The 19,250-nt window shown below is 43.1% G+C and overlaps 1 protein-coding gene and 1 pseudogene across 5 annotated transcripts in view; one reads left to right on the forward strand and one right to left on the reverse strand.

Moving 5' to 3' along the window:
* Positions 1-19,250, reverse strand: part of Fbxl20 (F-box and leucine rich repeat protein 20) — a 126,318-nt gene that overhangs the window by 67,580 nt on the left and 39,488 nt on the right. The gene's annotated exons all lie outside the window — the stretch shown is intronic.
* LOC101611186 lies at positions 6,718-11,450 on the forward strand (annotated as a pseudogene).

Below are 19,250 nucleotides of genomic sequence, written 5' to 3' on the forward strand. Positions count from 1 at the left end.
TCTTTTCTTTCTGAGAAGGTTTCATTGTAAAGTATCCCAGGCTGGCCTCAATCCTGCTAATTAGCTGAGGATGTCCCCCACCCAAGAGCTGGGATTACAGGTGTATCCCAGTATGCTTAATTTTAATGGCCTCCTCCTTTTTAAAAAACATTTTTTATTTATTTGTGGCAGAGAGACATTGAGAGAAGAGAGACAGAGAGAATGGGCATGCCATAGCCTCTAGCCACCGCAAAGGAACTCTAGATGCATGTGCCACTCTGTGCATCTGGCTTTATGTGGGTTCAGGGGAACTGAATTTGGATCATTAGGCTCTGCAGGCAAGCACCTTAACTGCTGAGCCATCTTTCCAGCCCTTCCCCCTCCTTTATGTTGAGACATGATCTCATATAGCCCAGGCTGGTCTCAAACTCCTGATCATACTCTTAGCCTACCCAGTGCTGAGATTACTGGTGTGTGTCACCACACCCAGTTTAATTCTATCTGTTGAGGCAAATAATGAATTGCAGCCAAAAGAATGATCATATGTGTCAGTACTGTTTTAAGTACCTGTCATGTATTAATGTTTTTAATTTCTACATCATCCTTAATATCTTTATAGATAAGGAAACAAAGTAACAAAAACTTTATGGCTATTATTACAGACTATTTGTAAATGCCATTAAGATAAGAAGACTGTAACCAAGTGTGGTGGCTCATGCCTACAACTCCAGCAACTTGGAGGTGGCAGCGGAATTGCCATTAATTCAAGACATACCTGGACTACACAGGGAGACCCTAGCCTTGGAGTTCCCTAACCTTGGCTCATATTTACTTTATCAAGGAGATTCTCAGAGACCTGGACCAGGGCTAAAGAGGTGGTTCAGTGGCTAAAGGCGCTTGCTTGCAAAACCTAATGGTCTGGGTTTGATTACCCTGTACCTATGTACACAAAACAGCAATTGCATCTGGAGTTCATCTGCAGTGGCAAGAGGCCATAGTGTTCCACCCTGCCCTCCTTTGCTTGCAAATAAAACTTTTTAAAAAGAAACCTGGAATAGTATAATTCTCTTCTGCGTCTTATATTTCATGTACAAAACTGGTGTTTTTTAAAAAGACATTTATTTACTTGAGAGAGAGAAAGAGAGAGAGAGAGAGAGGGAGAGAATGGGTGCATCAGGGCCTTCAGCCACTGTAAATGAATTTCAGATGCATGCGCCCCTTTGTGCATCTGGCTTATGTGGGTCCTGGAGAATTGAACTAAGATCCTTTGGCTTTACAGGCAAATGCCTTAACTGCTAAGCCACCTCTCCAGCCCTGGTAAGCTTTTTAACATTTTATTTTTTATTTATTTGAGAGAGACAGAATGGGTGCACCAGGGCCTCTAGGCACTGCAAAGGAACTCCAGATGCATGTTCCACCTTGTAGATCTGACCGAACCTGGGTCCTTTGGCTTTGCAGGCAAATGCCTTAACCTCTAAGCCATCTCTTCAGCCCTGGTAATGCTTCTTATACCACAGCCATGAAAGCACTATTGACACATGCACGTGATCATTTAACAAGTTAATCAAATTATTCGCAATGGTACTTTTCAATAGCTACTATTTTTGTCAGAAAGGTGGTATGAAGACTTCTGGTTAAGATGGCGGCATAGGTACCACGCCAAAGCAGCCTAGGGGGGGAAAAAAACAAAAAAATCCCCAGCAAAATACACACTTTTACTAAAAAGTGAGGTGTATAGGAAATTGAAACAGCGGCAGTGGAGAAGTAGGAGAGATCCAGAGCATCCAGAGCCCGCACTGGCCGGCAGAAGCGGCTCTGGCAGGTGCCGGGACCGCAGTGGTGGCGTGCCAGCAGGCTCGGCTTGAGCGGCAGGAAAAGCCAAGTGAGGGGATTTTCCACTCACATGGAGCTCTCCACAAACTCAAGAAACGTGAGGGGAGAGCGGCAGTGAACAACGGAGGAGCAGACCCTGAGGTAGAAGAACGTGTGGAACAGCGAGAGAACTAGAGCAGCATCGGCTCCTCTCCTCCCCCACCACCTGTGTCCAGCTCCAGCGAACAGAGCAGCGGTCCAGGGGCCCGGCCACGCCAACTTGAACCAACAGCGGGACCCAAGCAGGAGCAACATAACTGAGACCAAAATCATCCCCAAAGGTAACTGGGATTACATCAGGTCAGTATCTGCCTAATAAACCTGGTATATAGGCCTGAACCAGAAAGGTGACATGAATCTAAGCTTGTCTAGCATAGCTGTACAGAAAAACAAATACCTAAACCCAATTATAATATAAGTTCAGTAAAAAGAGCAAATACAAATCACCAATGCCAAGAGATTTCTATTCAGTTCCTGCTATGAAGTACTCATGTTAATTGCCAGGTGTGGTGATGAGCCACTGTCATCCCAGGACTTGGAAGGAGGGTGGCCATTTTTGAGGCCTCCCTGGACTACACAGCAAGATCCTATCTAAAAAAGAAAAAAAGGACTGAAGAGATAGCTCTGTAGTTAAAGGAACTTCCTTGAAAAGCCTGACAGCCTAGATTCAATTCCTTCTTAGTTATGCCACGTAAAAAGCCAGGCATACAAAGTGGCACATGTAGTCTGGAGCTCATTTGCAGAGGCAGGAGGCCATGGCCTGCCCATACTCATTCTCATTAATTTTCTTTCTCTCTCTCCCTTCACTCCAAATAAATTTATTTATTTGCAAGCAGAGAGAAAGAGAGAGAATGGAGGCACCAGGACCTCTTGCCACTGCAATTGAACTCCAGATGCATGTGCAACCTTATTTATCTGGCTTTACATGGGTACTAGGGAATAGAACCCAGGCTGCAGGCTTTGCAAACAAGCATTTTTAATCACTGAACCATCTCCCTAGCCCCAAGAAATAAATATTCAAAAAAGAAAATGATCATCTCAGCTGGTTAATTCTAAATATACTTTTTTTTCATGATAAAAAAGAAGGAAACGAAAAAAGAATTCATGTAATAACTATTACTAAATAGCCTGCAACTCTTGGGTACTTTTCTAAGCAATGAGATACAAACTGAATATGCTATCTTTGCCTTACAGAAGCTCTTGCTCCACAATGAAGAAAACAGAAATAAGCAAAACAATTTACCAAGAGACTAGGTAAAAAGATGCATATGAAAACAAAGGGTATACCAATTTATTCAGCCTGCAAGTACACCTTAACTGGAGGTTTTGTTTGTTTGAGATAGGGTTATTTTATAGTCCAAAATGGTCTGAAACCTGGACTAGAGAGATCTTACCTCACAAAAAAAAAAAAAAATTATCCCATATCAAAATTATATTAGTTAGTAGCAGGAAGCTGTTTTGTGTTTGACTCTCCAATCAGTTTTCAAATCCCAGTTTAGGGGTCTTGGGATACAGCTCAGTAGAGGCACACTTGCCTAGCATACATGTGACCCTGGTCCAATTTCCAGCCTCACAAAACAAACATAAAGACAGACAAATTAAAATTCCAGGTAGGCATTTCTGGAGATTAGTTAACCAATATAATGAATTGAAGTACAGAGCACCCAAACAAGAATATGAAACAGCCGGGCGTGGTGGCACATGCCTTTAGTCCCAGCACTCGGAAGGCAGAGTTGGAGGATCACCATGAGTTCAAGGCCACTCTGAGATGCGGCTGTTTTTCTTTTGGTTTCTTTCTTTTGAGTTTCTACTTAGAGCGTGCACACATGTATGGGTGCACCAGGACCTCTTGCGGCAGATGAACTCTAGTCGCATGCGCCACTTTGTGCATCTGGCTTCACATGGACGCTGGAGAACCAAACTCAGGCCAGCAGACTTGCAAGCACGTGTTTTTAATCACTGAGCCCTCTCTCCAGCCCTAATGGTGCATTTCATAATTTGTATTCTTCATCCCAGGTTATCTTCCATTTGCTATTACCTAGGATGGCCTTAGCTTGTGTGTCTACTTCCTGAGCACTGGGATTACAGGCATGCACCACCACATGGGTTATTGCAGTCTGAGTATTAAACTTAGGGCTTTAAACCTGCGAAGCACTGTATCAGTTGGGCTATATCCTAAGCTCCTGAAAGTTGTATTTGATTTTTAAAAATTTTTATTTATCTAAGAGAGAGAGAATGAGCACACCAAGGCCTCTAGCTACTGCAAACAAACTCCAGACACATACACCACCTTCTGCATTTGGCTTTCATGGGACCTGGAGAATCGAACCTGGGTCCTTAGGCTTCACAGGCAAGCACTTTAACCACTAAGTCATCTCTCCAGCCCTTTTGTTTTGTTTCTATCGAGGTTGGGTCTCACTCCAGCTCAGGTTGACCTGTAACTCACTCTGTACTCTGTAGTTCCAGACTGGCTTGGAGCTCACAGGAATCCTTATACCTCTACTGGGATTAAAGGCATGTGTCATCATGCCTGACAGATTCAATTAAAAAAATTTTTAATACAATTTATTTATTTAAGAGAGAGTAAGAGAGAACGGGTACACCAAAGCCTCTAGTCACTGCAAATGAACTCCAGATGCATGCACCACCTTGTGCATCTGCCTTATATGGGTCCTGGGGAATTGAACCTGGGTCCTTTGGCTTTGCAGGCAAACACCTTAACCACTAAGCTATCTCTCCATACCCCTGATTTGATTTCTATATAGTAAAGTATAATCACTGCCAGGTATTCCATGAAGCTTTTCCTCTCCTAGGTGGATGCTGTCACTATCACTTCTCCTACAAAACTTTAAAGCACCCCAAAGCTCAGAACAGTTTGAGCTGGCAAGGTAACCTGTATATCAGAAAAAGGAAAAGGATTTTGTCTGTTTAGTCCACCGCAATATAGTCAGCAACCCACAGTGCACAGAAACTGCTGAATCAATGGATGTTATTATACCTTAGGGGTCTGGAAGTACTCTAATCCCTCTTTTTGACTGTAAATTCTCAGTAGGATTTTATGGCCTTTTCATTTTGTGCCTCTAATACAGTCCCTTGCAAAAGCCACAGAGTAACTAAGACGAACAATGTCAGCACAGCCAACAGGTTGTGTATCATTTAAGACAGAACATTGAAAACATTTGAAGAAACAATGAAAAAGAATTGCAGGTTTTAGAATCAGCAACATTAATGATGGAGGACTGGAGAGATGGCTTAGCAGTTTAGGCACTTTCCTGTGAACCCTAAGCTCCTAGGCTTGATTCCCCAGTACCCATGTAAGTCAGATGCACAAGATGGTGCATGCATCTGGAATTCATCTGCAGTGGCTTGAGGCCCTGGTGTGCCCATTCTCCCCCTCCTTCTCTCTAATAAACAAACAAACAAACATACAAGCAAACATAAATTTAAAAAATTCTTTTAAAATTAGTGATGGCTAAGTATAAAATCCTTTAGATCATTTGTATGATTTTTTAGGGTTTTCTGAGGATGGTTGCATCAGGTGTTTAGCCACTGTAAATGAACTCCAGATGCATGTGCCACCATATGCATCTGGCTTACATGGGTACTGGGGATTCGAACCTGGGTCCTTAGTCTTCACAGGCAAGCACCTTAACCACTAAGATATCTGCCCAAACCTCAACATGTTCTTAAAGAACAAGACGATACCAAGAATAATTTGACATCTTTGGAGAAGCACAATGAGATTCGTAATCTTTGTTAAAATTTAAAATAAATTTCTATGCATCTTTTATTTCTTTTCCTTTTTTTTTTTTCAAGGTAGGATCTATCTCTAGTCCCAGACTAGCCTCAAACTCGTGGTGGGTTCTGTGGAATCAAACCTGGGTCCTTAGGCATCACAGACAAGTGCCTCAATTGCTAAGGCATCTCTCGAGCCTGTTTTAGTTTTTTTTTTTTTTTTTCCTTTGGTTTTTCAAGATAGGATCTCACCCTAGCCCAGGCTAACATGGATTTCACTATATATTCTCAGGGTGACCTCAGGATGATCCTCCTACCTCTGCCTTGCAAGTTCTGAGATTAAAGGTGTTTGCCACCATGCCTGGCTTAAATGTATAGCCCGGACTAGCCTCAAACTTCTGATCCTCCTACCTCTGCCTCTTCAGCAATATCCTACTGGTATGCACCACCACAGCCAATGGGCCAGTTTTTTGTTTTTGTTTTTGTTTTTTTTTTTAAGCAGGGTCTCATTTTAGCCCAGCCTGTCTTGAAACTATGTAGCCCAGGCTGTCCTTGAATTCACAGTAATCCTACCTCAGCTTCTCAACTTATGCAAAATTTTGAGGTTCAGGAGAGATCTCAGAAGTGTGGACCCCAACTTTTGGGCTCTTATCCTATTTTAACAAAGAATTGATAAAACACTCAAAGAATTAAGTTTATTTAAGAAAAAACATGAAGCTGGGCATGGTGGCGCTCGCCTTTAATCCCAGCACTTGGGAGGCAGAGGTAGGAGGATCATCGTCAGTTCGAGGCCACCCTGAGACTACACAGTGAATTCCAGGTCAGCCTGAGCTAGAGCAAAACCCTACCTCAAAAAAAAAAAAAAAAAAGAAAGAACACAAATTATGATGTTTACTGGTGGGAGGATGAAAATCCGGGGAGAAGACTAACTGCAAGACTCAAGGCAGAGGATAAGCCTCTTCCTGCCCCACTGGAAGGCCTGAAGGAGGGAAGCTCCACCATGGAGAAATAAATGTCCAGGGGTGAAAGGGCTCTGGAGCAGGCATAGACACCCACCCATGGAAGGCAAACCATAAGAACCAAAAGATTCCCTTCACATAAATAAAAGAGATCATTAGGAAATACCGAAGGATGCAGAAACCAAAGAAAAACCATACACAGAACCAGGGTGAGAAAGTACCCTGAAGCCTGACACAGATAGAAGGGAAGCAGAAAAATACCTGGGCTGAGAAGTGCTCTCCCCTTCCCAGCCAGGCTGGGAAGGAGTTCTGGCATTAAGGATTTTTTTTTTCAAGGTAGGGTCTCACTCTAGCCCAGGCTGACCTGGAATTTACTATGTAGTCTTAGGCTGGCTGAGTGTTGGATTAAAGGCATGTGTCACCACACCTGGCAGTGTTTGGTTTGTTTGTTTGTTTTCAGTTTGCTAGGCATAGTGGTACACACCTGTAATCTCGGCACTTATGAGGCAGAGGCAGGAAGATTGCCACAAGTTTGAGGCTAGCGCTGCACTGCAGTAAGAGTTCCAGGGCTGGAGAGATGGCTCAGTGATTAAACGCATATGCTTGCCAAGCCTGACTGACCTAGTTCAGTTCCCCAGGACCCACATAAAGCCAGAGGGACTAAGTGGCACATGTGTCTAGAGTTCATCTGCAGTGACAGGAAGCCCTGGCATGCCCATACACACTCTATCTGCTTCTTTCTCTCTGTCTCTTTCTCAAATAAATGATTTTTTTTTGTTTGTTTGTTTGTTTGAGGTAGGGTCTTGCTCTAGCCCAGGCTGACCTGGAATTTAGACTCAGGGTGGCCTTGAACTCATGACAATCCTCCTACCTCTACCTACCAAGTGCTGGGATGAAAGGCGTGCAGTACCATACCCAGCAATAATTGTTTTTGAAAGGAGTTCTAGGCCAGCCTGGGTTACAGAGAAAGACTTTGTGTATCAAAAAAAAAAAAAAAAAAAAAAGGTTGGGCTGGAGGGATGGCTTAGCGGTTAGGGCCTTGCCTGCGAAGCCTAAGGATCCAGGTTCAATTCTCTAGATCCCATGTAAGCCAGATGCACATGATGGCGCATGCATCTGGAGTTCATCTGCAGTGGCCAGAGGCCCTGGAGCACCCATCCTCTCTCCTTCTCTCTCTAATAAGTAAATAAAAATAAAACAAAGAAGCTACAAGAGATGTGGCTCAGTGCTTACCTGGCATGCTCAAGGGCTGTGGTTCCAGGTTTCATTCTCCATACCACAAAAACAAACAAGCAAACAAACCAAGCCCATGCCCCAAAAGTTGTAAGGCACAGACTGTAGCTCAAGAGATTGGCTTGCTGAGCATGTGTGAGATCCAAACCCAAGCATTCTACTACCAACAGAGCACTGCCAGCTCAGCAAATGCTTTGTCACTGATAGGTATGATTTCTAGAAGAACTTGATCTCTAATCTCTGAATCTGTCCTGTGAAAATTTGGCTGCAGAGCCAGTTCAGTGACATTGTCTTAATGGCACCTCAGCCAGAGGTGGAGCCAAACGGAATTATTGTATTGTATCCAAACTTTCCAGAAAGAGCAATCTGGACCACCACAGATCCTTCCTCTCTTTACCTGCCTGAATCCTACTCACTGGTCAGTAAGTCCTCTTCTGCTAAAGAGTACTACTAATGCCATTTGTAATACAATTTTTTATTTGTGTGCACATGTATGTGCATATGGGTGCATACGTGTGCCACGGTGCACATGTAGAGGATAACCTTGAGATCTGTGCTCTCCCTCCACTTTCCAGACAGGCTCTCTGGCCAGGTGTTGTAGTCAGGTTCACTCTGCAGACAGAAATCACCTTACCAAGAACAGCTTGTGGGGAAAAAAAAAAGGTTTATTTTGGCTTATAGGCTCAAGGGGAAGCTCCACAATGACAGGGGAAAACGATGATATGAGCAGAGGGTGGACATCAGCCCCTGGCCAACATTAGATGGACAACAGGAACAGAAGAGTGTGCCAAACACTGGCAAGGGGAAACTGGCTATAACACCCATAAGACCACCCCCAATAATACACTGCCTCCAGGAGGCATTAATTCCTAAATCTCTATCAGCTGGGAACTTAGCATTCAGAACATGTAAGTTTATGGGGGACACCTGAATCAAACAACCACATTCCGCCCCTGACCCCATAAACTGATAACCTTCCATGATGTAAAATGCAACATATTCAGAGCCGGACATGGTAGCACATGCCTTTAATCCTAGCACTCGGGAAGCAGAGGTAGGAGGATAACCATGAGCTCGAGGCCACCCTTAGACTACATAGTGAATTCTAGGTCAGCCAGGGCCAGGGTGAGACCCTACCTAGAGGAAAAAAAAAAAAAAAAAAAAAGCACTTGAGATGACTCAGAAGGCTCCGTGGTGCTGAGAAGAAGTGACAAAGGAGTGCTCAGCATTGAAACATCTCTAGCACATCTTCCAAGGCTCAGGGCTCATTGCGGAAGAGGTGGCGGAAAGAATGTAAGGGCCAAAGGAAGGGCAGGACTCCTAACATGCTCACAAAATGGCCTGGATATCCATGACCTCACAGTGCCTGACACTACCTACCCAAGACCACCATAATAGGAGGAAAGGATCATGACATGAAAATAAAAAAGAGGGCGGCAGGGCTGGAGAGATGGCTTAGCGGTTAAATGCTTGCCTGTGAAGCCGAAGGACCCTGGTTCGAGGCTCGATTCCCTAGGACCCACGTTAGCCAGATGCACAAGGGGGCGCATGCGTCTGGAGTTTGTTTGCAGTGGCCAGAGGCCCTGGTGTGCCCATTCTCCCTCTTTCTCTCTCTGTCACTTTCAAGTAACTAAATAAGAATTTTAAAATATTTAAAAAGAGAGGGCAGCGGTGGCACAAAGACGGCTGTCCACGGGGGGTGGGGGAGGCTCCGCAGCATCATGGGCGCTGAAAGGGTTAATCCAGCAATTCACCGGTGCAAGTGAATGTGTAGGGAAACATATGCTTGAAGCTTGCAATAATCTGGAGATGGCAGTCACTATGTTTTTGTATGGTGGAGGAAGTGCTGAAGAGCCCAGGACAAGTTCAGCAGTGTCTCTATGGTCAGACCACATGCAGAAGTACATGCCCCAACTCCTCAAAAGCAGGAAATATTGGTGGAACCAGAACCTTTGTGTGGTGCTCCTAAGAGACAAAGATCTGCGCGTTCAATATTTGATGGTTTCCGAGACTTTCAAACTGAAACTATTAGGCAAGCACAGGAATTAAGAAATGGAGGAGCAATACATAAAAAATTGACCACCCTCGCAGATCTATTCTGGCCACCCATTGACTTGATGCACAAAGGCAGCTTTGAAACAGCCACAGAGTGTGGCCAGATGCAGAATAAGTGGCCGATGATACACATTCAAAATGTACAAGACTTTGCATACCAGTGTCTCAACCGTTATGTATGGAGCAATGAAGCTGTGAAGAACATTATTTGGGAAAATTTCGTTTTCTGGCAGGTTTATCACGACAGTGAAGAAGGTCAGAGATATATACAGTTTTATAAACTAGGGGATTTCCCCTATGTTTCCATCTTGGACCCACGAACAGGTCAGAAGCTAGTAGAATGGCACTAATTGGATGCATCTTCTTTCTTGGACCAAGTGACAGGATTTCTGGGTGAGCCTGGGCAACTGGATGGTCTTTCTAGTACCCACCCCCCAAAGTGTGCCCGATCTAGATGGAGAGATGGCTTAGCAGTTACGGAGCTTGCCAACAAAGCTAAAGGACCCAGGTTCAACTCCCCAGCATCCATGGAAAGCCTTACAGATACAAGTGAAGACAGCCAGCTAGAAAAAAAGAAATATAATAGGTTGATATTGTATATATGTAAGTACAATGATTGTTATGGGGAGGTAATATGGAGAATGGAATTTCAAAGGAGAAAGTGTGGGGGGGGATTAACATGGGATTTTTTTATGATCACGGAAAATGCTAATAAAAATTAAAAAAAAAAAAGAAACTATATGAGGCAGACAAACTTTGGCATAAAAAAAAGGCAATATACAGGGCTAGAGAGATGGCTTAGCAGTTACGGCACTTGCCTGCAAAGCCTAACGACTAGAGTCTAATTCCCAGTACCTACATAAAGGCAGATGCACCAAGTGGCATGCGTATGGGGTTTGTTTGCAATGGATGGAGGTCCTGGGGTGCCAATTCTCTCTCCCCTTGAAAGTAATAACTAAAATAAGTAAATAAATTAAAAAAAATGTTGTTTGAAAAGCAAAAAAAAAAAAGAAAGAAATATACAAGCATATACTGGTTGTCGTATTTAAATTTTCTTACAAAGAATTTCCATTTTCCAGTTACAAGAGCTATTTTCATGATTTGTTATCGTCCAAATGACTGTATTGCACCACGGGGTGTCCTAGCCTGAGACAGTTTTCTTCATCGTTACTTCATTAATAGTCATTAAGTTCCACCATCTAATCCTGGTGAGCATATTTTGAGTATGATTGGAAGGTGCTTTCTGGTTTTGCCTGTGCAACATAGCAGTTCTTTTGGCTGTATTGTCTAAGTCCATGGTGATCTGTAGGAAGGTAGGTGTTCAATACTCACACAGTACAGGCTTGTAATTACAAACCTCTGTGGTTATTGAATGTCCTATGTGCTTAAAGCATACTTATATGTCCTAGTGGGAGAAGAAAAACCTGCAGCTGAGAGTTGCCAACCATGTTCTTTTGGTTTGAAATAGTGATTTTTTTTTTTTTTTTTTGCCTCTGGTTGGAATAATCTCTAAAAGGCTCTGGTAACTGATTGAACTTAATTTTTCATGCTGTTTTGTTTTAGAAAATATCAAAACTGAAAGTCTCTGAGAGGAAGACCTCTAAACTCAGTTCCTAAGACAACAAGTAGTAGGGGCTATGGAGCTTACAGTCATCTTCAGATATGGTGAAGGAAGGTCTTCTGCCACAAAAGCCACATTCAATTTGCAGTTGGTGGAAGCTTCTTCCAGCGTCATTTAGGAGAGGCCATCCTGAATCTCTGTATAATACCACTACTTACCAGCTTCATTATATGCTCAGTTTTCCATCGACCTTTAGAGTCCTCTGACAGGGTAATAGTGATTTGGTGGCATAATCAGGACTGACCAGTTACAAAACCATAAATATAGAATGATTATTTAGTCATACTTGAAGATTACTCTCTTGGAAACTAGGAGACTTAAAGGAAAAGATTCTGTGTGTTGCTAGTATACAGTTATATGGTTTTTAGTAGTTGGATTTTTTTTTTTTTTTTCCGAGGTAGGGTCTCACTCTAGCCCAGGCTGACCTGGAATTCACTATGTAGTCTCAGGCTGGTCTCAAACTCATAGCAATCCTCCATACTGGGATTAAAGGCGTGCGCCATCATGCCCGGCCCAATAGTTGGATTCTGAGGGAACCTACCTAAAGAATGGGTTATGTATTTCCTCAAGGAAATCATAGGAAATTTTGTTCTTCAGTGAATCCTTTTGAATTAATGTTCTTACATTTTTTTTCCTAAGTCTCTGTAAGTGGTTATGTGTAAGTATATAACTGTAAATATTTATAAATATATTTGTATAATTACAAAAAAATAAAAGAGAGACTGATTGAGAGGGGGAGGGGATATGATGGAGAGTAGAGTTTCAAAGAGGAAAGTGGGGGGAGGGAGGGAATTACCATGGATTATTGTTTACAATTATGGAAAATGTCAATTAAAAAAAATACTTAGTAGCAGAGGCCAGTAAGTTGAAAAGGAGACATAAAGGGTGGAGAAAGGAAGGGAGGAGGATACTTAATAGGTTGATATTGTATATATGTAATTACAATGATTGTAATGGGGAGGTAATATGATTGAGAATGGAATTTCAAACGGGAAAGTGTGGGGGTGGGGAGGGAGGGAATTACCATGGGATATATTTTATAATCATGGAAAATGTTAATAAAAATTTAAAAAAAAAATACAATGCATTCAGTCCAATTTAAAAGTCCCCATGGTTTTTTTTTTTTTAAATCAATCCTAATGATGTTTAAACATCCCCATAACCTAAAGTCTTTTAACTGAGCCATAATACCAAAAAATTCCCCAAAAACCCACAATGGCACAGAATAAACACACTGTAAAAGATGGCATTGGGCACAGCGAAGAAATATTCAACCAATACAATATTTAAACAGGGCAAACATCAAACTCTGTAGCTCCAAGTGCAACAACTCTACTCAGTGACAAGCCTCCAAGTCTGATGATTCTAACCAGCAACAAGTCTGTAGTTCCAGTTCTGCCCCTCCAGCTAGGCTACTCACAGTCCTGGAAAATTTCATCTGGGGCCGGCAGCTCTCCTTAAGCAGCCATCTTGTGGTCCTGGCATCTCCACTGGGTCTCTACTGCAACCCATGGCCCATCCTCATGGCTCCATCAGGTCTCCATGCAGGAGGCATCCAGCAAACCTGCTTCACACAGCCTATGGCCGTTTCCAAAACACAAGACTGTGCTAAAAATTCAATGACCCTCTCCTTTCATTTCTACACTCCATAATACCAAATGGGATGCCAATTTATTAATCCAGGAGAGAATAAAGCAGACTGTGAAGAACAGGACACTCCTTCAATATTCAGGCCCCTTCAAAAGAGTCTACATTCTTTCTGTTGTCACAATGCAGGTCAACTAGCCCAATCTCAATGATTGTAATCTCATATAATTGCAGCTGAACAGGCAACAGTTTTGCCCCAAAGATTTCTTGTTCGTTCGTTCTTTTCTTTTTTTCTTTTTTGTGCCATATCCCTCTGCTCACACCAGTCCATTTCTACGCAAAGCAACCCTGCACAACGTCTCAGAACACGGGCATAACAGCAAGCCTCTCACATAAACTGCATCTAGCCCAGCCCAGACAATCTCTTTCTGACCCCCATAAGCCAAACCTCACAGTCCATATAGTTCTTACTGCATAATAGTCCATCAAGCTGTACGTAGAGCACTGCAAGGCGTCTCTTAGGCCAAGGTTTCAAATCCTTCCACATTCCTCTAGAAAATCAGCTCCAGAAGGCCACAGCCACACAGTCAGTGTCTAGCAGCAATGCCACTCTCAGTACCAACATCACTGCTGCAGTCAGGTTCACACTGCTACCAGAAATCACCAAACCAAGAGCAGCTTGTGGGGAAAGAAAGATTTATTTTGGCTTCCAGACTCAAGGGGAAGCTCCTTCATGGCAGAGGAAAACAGTGGCATGAGTAGAGGGTGGACATCACCCCCCAGCCAACATAAGGTGAACAGGAACAGGAGAGTGTGCCAAACACTGCAAAGGGGAAACTGCCTATAATACCCATAAGCCTGCCCCTAATACACTGCCTCAAGAAGGCATTAATTCCCAAATCTCCATCAGCTGGGAACTTAGCATTCAGAACACATAAGTTTATGTGGGACACCTAAATCAAACCAGCCAGCACGAGAACACAAGAGTCTAGCAGGCCCATGAGCTCTGGGTGTGAATTCTCTAGGTCTGGCCTCCCACTGTCACGGCTGCTTTGGGATCACAGAATTATGCTTCACTTTGTGTTCAGCTTTACAAGTAAGCATCCTTAACTGTTTAGCTATCTCCCCAGACTACTGGCATTTTTAAAAATTTTTACTTATTTATGTGCAAGCAGAGAGAGAGAGAATGAATATTGGTATGCCAGAGCCTTTACCTCATGCAAACTCCAGATGCATGTGCCACTTTGTACAACTGGCTTAACATCTGGGTACTGGGGAATTGAAGCCAGGTCCCTGGGCTTTGCAGGCAAGAGCCTTACCCAGTGAGCCATCTCTCCAGCCCCACTGCCCATTATTTTATTTTAGTTGTCTTTTTATTTACATTTATTTATTATTATTTTTATTTATTTATTTATTTTTGGTTTTTCAAGGTAGAGTCTCACTGTAACCCAGTCTGACCTGGAATTCACTATGGAGTCTCAGGATGGCTTTGAACTCACAGTGATCCTCCTACCTCTGCCTCCCAGTGCTGGGATTAAAGGCGTGCGCCATCACACCCAGCAGTTGTTTTCTTTTTAATGAGATACTGTGTTCTTTATACATTTTAGAGATAAGACTATCCAAAAGCTCTCATTTTTGACTGCAAATACTTTATCCCATCAAGTTAGACTGCTCCTTCTGTTACCTGTCTGGCCTTTAACTTGTGGGAATCTTCTTGCCTGTTCCTCCCCAGTGCTGAGAGTAAAGGCCTGTGCTACCACATCAGGCTTTTGTTTTCACTTGACACAAGTTTTCCCTATATAGCTCAAGGTGGCCTCAAACTCAGGATCTTCTTGCCTCTAGCTCCAAAGCACTGAGATCACAGGTTTGCACCACCATGCCTAGTCTTTTACTTCTTCTTTTTAATAAGATGTCACTTTTCTACCTCATTTGAGATAGCATTTCTCTGGATCTTGATCTGTTGGGTTTCTGGCTGTGCTTGCTCAGGGCCTCCAGGGATTCTCCTTTCTCCACCTCCCATCTCACTGTCACTGTGCCAGGATTGCAGAAGCCACCAAAGCTTCTGGCTATTTGTACGAAGTTTGAGGCTAAAACTTGCATACTCAGGCTTGAGTGGTAAGCACTTGATCCACTGAGCCATCTCCCAAGCCCCTTCTATTCTTCGTATGTGCGTGTATGCACACATGCACATATGTGTAAGGTACACGTGCATGTGAAAATCAGAAGACAGTCTTAGGTGTGGTTCCTGGGGCACCATTCACTCTCTTGTTATTGTTGTTTGAGACAGGGTCTCCCTCTAGCCCAGGCTGACCTGGAATTCACTCTGTAGTCTGAGAGTAGCCTCAAACTCATGGCAAGCCTCCTACCTCTGCCTCCTAAGGGCTAGGATTAAAGGCATATGCCACCATACCCAAATTGGCCAATTTTTAAACATATCTATTTCAGTTTATTTTAGAATTTATTTGCAAGCAGAGAGAGAGAGAAATAGAGAAAGGAGAGACAGACAGGGAATATGTGCTCCAGAGCCCACAGCAGCTGCAAACAAAACCCAGATGCATGTGCCACTTGTATATCTGGCTTTATGTGGGTACTGGGGAATTGAACCCAGGTCATTAGGCTTTGCAAGCAAGCACGTAACCACTCAGCCATCTCTCCAGCCCCTAAACATGTATATATTAAAATATTTTTCCTAGTGGTTGCTCTAGTAATTTCTTTTTTGCTGTGTGTAGAAAGTGGCGGGTGTGTGAATGAGATGAGGTGTGTGTGCAATGTGGCACCTGAAAGATATGCTTTCCTGTGGCTGGGTGCACTCGCCTGTGGGGCCAGCACGAATGTCAGCTGTCCAGCTCTGTTGCTCTTCTGCCAGTTTTTTTTTTTTTTTTGTCTTCTTTTTAAAAATATTTATTTAGGGCTGGAGAGATGGTTTAGTGGTTAAGCGCTTGCCTGTGAAGCCCAAGGACCCTGGTTCGAGGCTCGGTTCCCCAGGTCCCACGTTAGCCAGATGCACAAGGGGGTGCACGCATCTGGAGTTCGTTTGCAGAGGCTGGAAGCCCTGGCATGCCCATTCTCTCTCTCTCCCTCTATCTGTCTTTCTCTCTGTGTCTGTCGCTCTCAAATAAATAAATAAAAAATTTAAAAAAAAATTTATTTATTTGCAAGCGGAGAGAGAAGAGAGAGAGAGAGCAAGAGAGAATGGGCATGCCAGGGTCTCAAGTCACTGCAAACATACTCCAGATCCATGAGTCACTTTGTGATCTGGCTTTATGTGGGTACTGGGGACTCAAACCTGGGTCATTAGGCTTTATAGTCAAATGCCTGAAGCACTGAGCCATCTGTCCATCCCATGCTCTGGTAATTTCAATATGTAACCTAGCTTGCTACAATCTACTTCAGATTGCTACTAATTTAGTTCCTGTAAAACACAGAAACTATACTAACAATAGAACTCAACTTTTTCCTTTCTCTTTTTTGCTATTATTATACATTACATATTTATGATAAGCCCAAAATTATAGTTCTGAATTATGTAAATGTCTAATTCAGTTAAGATAATAAAGGAATGATTTATTTATAGATTTTATATTTACCTCAACAATTAACATTTACAGTATTTTTTTTTAAGTTGCCATCTGGTACCATATATCCTTTTAGCTTGAAAAGCCTTTAATAGTTCATGTAAGGCAGATCTGCTCACAAAAAATTGTTTCAGTGCTTTCTTACTGAGAATACTTTTTATTTTTCCTCAATTTTTATTAGCAGTTTTTATTAATTTTGCTGTGTGCAGAAAATGGCGGGTGTGTGAATGAGATGAGGTGTGTGTGCAATGTGGCACCTGAAAGATATGCTTTCCTGTGGCTGGTTGCACTCGCCTGTGGGGCCAGCACGAATGTCAGCTGTCCAGCTCTGTTGCTCTTCTGTAAGTTTTTTTTTTTTTTTTTGGTCTTCTTTTAAAAATTTTATTTATTTGCAAGCAGAGAGAGAGAAGAGAGGCAGAGAATGGATGTTCCACGACCTCCAGATCTCCAGTCACGGTAAATGAACTCCAGATGCATTTACCATTTCGTGCATCTGTCTTTAGAGTCACAGTCTCTTATTAACGGTGGAGCTTGCTGAGCTTTGGGGATTCTCAGGTCTCTGTTCCCCTATGTGACCGGGGATACACATGGGTGTGGTCGTGCCCAACTATTTATATGGGTCCTAGGGTTGAACTCCCAGCTATCTCTCAGGTCTCCCCAGACCTTCATGTTTGTATAAGAAGTGCTCTTAACTGCTAAGCCATCTTTCTAGCCCTAAGTTTCTTGTCTATATCTCAGAAGTGCTGGGGGACTGGAGAGATGGCTTAGTGGTTAACACACTTGCCTGTAAAGCCAAAGGACCCAGGTTCAATTCCCCAAGTAAGCCAGATGCACAAGCTGGTGCACGCATCTGGAGTTCATCTGCGTTGACTGGAGGTCCTAGCATAGCCATTCTCTCGATCTGCCTCTCTTTCTCTCAATAAATAAAAATTTAAAAATTTGCAACAGGGATGGAGAGATGGCTTAGCAGTTAAAGTGCTTGCCTGCAAAGCCAAAGGACCCAGGTTCAATTCCCCAGGACCCACGTAAGCCAGAAGCACCAGGGGGTGCATGCATCTGGAGTTCATTTACAGTGGCTGGACGCCCTAGCACACCCATTCATTCTCTCTCCCCTCCCCCCGCCTATTTCTCTCCCTCTCTCAAATAAATAAATAAAATAAATTTTAAAGATTCAAAATGGTTATTTAAAAAAAAAGAAGTGCTGGGATAACTGGCATGTGCCACCATGCCCAGGTTCTCCTCCCTTCTGAATGCCCTTCTGTAGGATAGAATCATGGCATTCCTGGTTATATTTAAAGGGACACAAAAACTGAGTAAGGAATGTCACTCAATTTTTTTTTCTGTTTGTTTTGTTTTGTTTTTGTTTAGACTTCTCAAGGTAGGGTGTCACTCTAGCCCATGCTGACCTGGAACTCACTTTGTATCTGCAGGCTGGCCTTGAACTCACTGTGATCCTTCTATCTCTGACTTCCAAGCGCTGGGATTAAAGGTGTGCGCCAAGGTAGGAGGATCACTGAGTTCAACGCCAGCCGGAGACTACACAGTGAATTTCAGGTCAGCCTGAGCTAGAGTAAGACCCTACCTTGAAAATGTATGCATGTTTTCTGTCACCTCCTAGCGCAGTAGGCAGTGTGTCAACCTCATAAAGGCATGTGTCTACATGCCTGGCAATTTCTTTTTTTTAAGACAAGATCTTCATCTGTAGTCCAGGTCAGCCATGAATTCACGTGCCTCAGTCTTTTACTAAAAATGTATTTCGGTTTTGCAGAAAAAAGAGAACCAAAAGGAGATACATGTGCATGTGTATGTCTTTGCATATCTACATAGCCACAACTCTATATCAAGAGACTTATTCTGGGAGTTAGTTTACAAAGATGGTGACATTCAGCTGAAATTCAAAGGTGCAGGAGCCCAGATTTCCAAGGGCAGGGGTAGAGGGATGCCTCAGCTCAAAGACCGAACTCTTCCTTCCTTCTTTCCTCTGCTCTACTGTCCCACTCAAGCCCTCAGCAGACTAGATGACTGCCCTCCCTGGTGAGGACACACAGCAGCCTACTGATTTGAATGCTTACACAAACGCCCTCACACACAAACCTAGAGATTATGTTAGCTACATCCCCTAGCCTTTTCCTCAATTTGTGAGACAGGGTCTCACCTACATTGCTCAGGCTGGTTTCCAACTTGTGATTCTCCTGACTCAGTCCCACAAGTACAAGGATTACAGATGTACATCACCATGCCCAACCAATACAAATAATTTTGACATGACATTCTTTTTAAAATTGTTCTGCCAGGCATGGTGGCTCATGCCTTTAATCACAGCACTTGGGGCAGAGATAGGAGGATCACCATGAGTTCAAGGCCACCCTGAGACTACATGGTGAATTCCAGATCAGCCTAGGCTAGAGCAGTCCATAACTTAAAAAAAAAAAACAAAAAACACTAAGCTGGGCATTGTGGCGCACACCTTTAATCCCAGCACTTGGCAGGCAGAGGCAGGAGGATCACACTGAGTTTAAGGCCACCCTGAGACTACATAGTGATTCCAGTTAAGCCTGGACTAGAGTGACACCCTACTTTGGGGGAAAAAGAAAATGTTCTTATGAGAAATCAAGTAACAGATTAATTTTTTTT

Source organism: Jaculus jaculus, chromosome 9 (genome assembly GCF_020740685.1).
Source record: "Jaculus jaculus isolate mJacJac1 chromosome 9, mJacJac1.mat.Y.cur, whole genome shotgun sequence".
Classification (NCBI taxonomy): Eukaryota; Metazoa; Chordata; class Mammalia; order Rodentia; family Dipodidae; genus Jaculus; species Jaculus jaculus.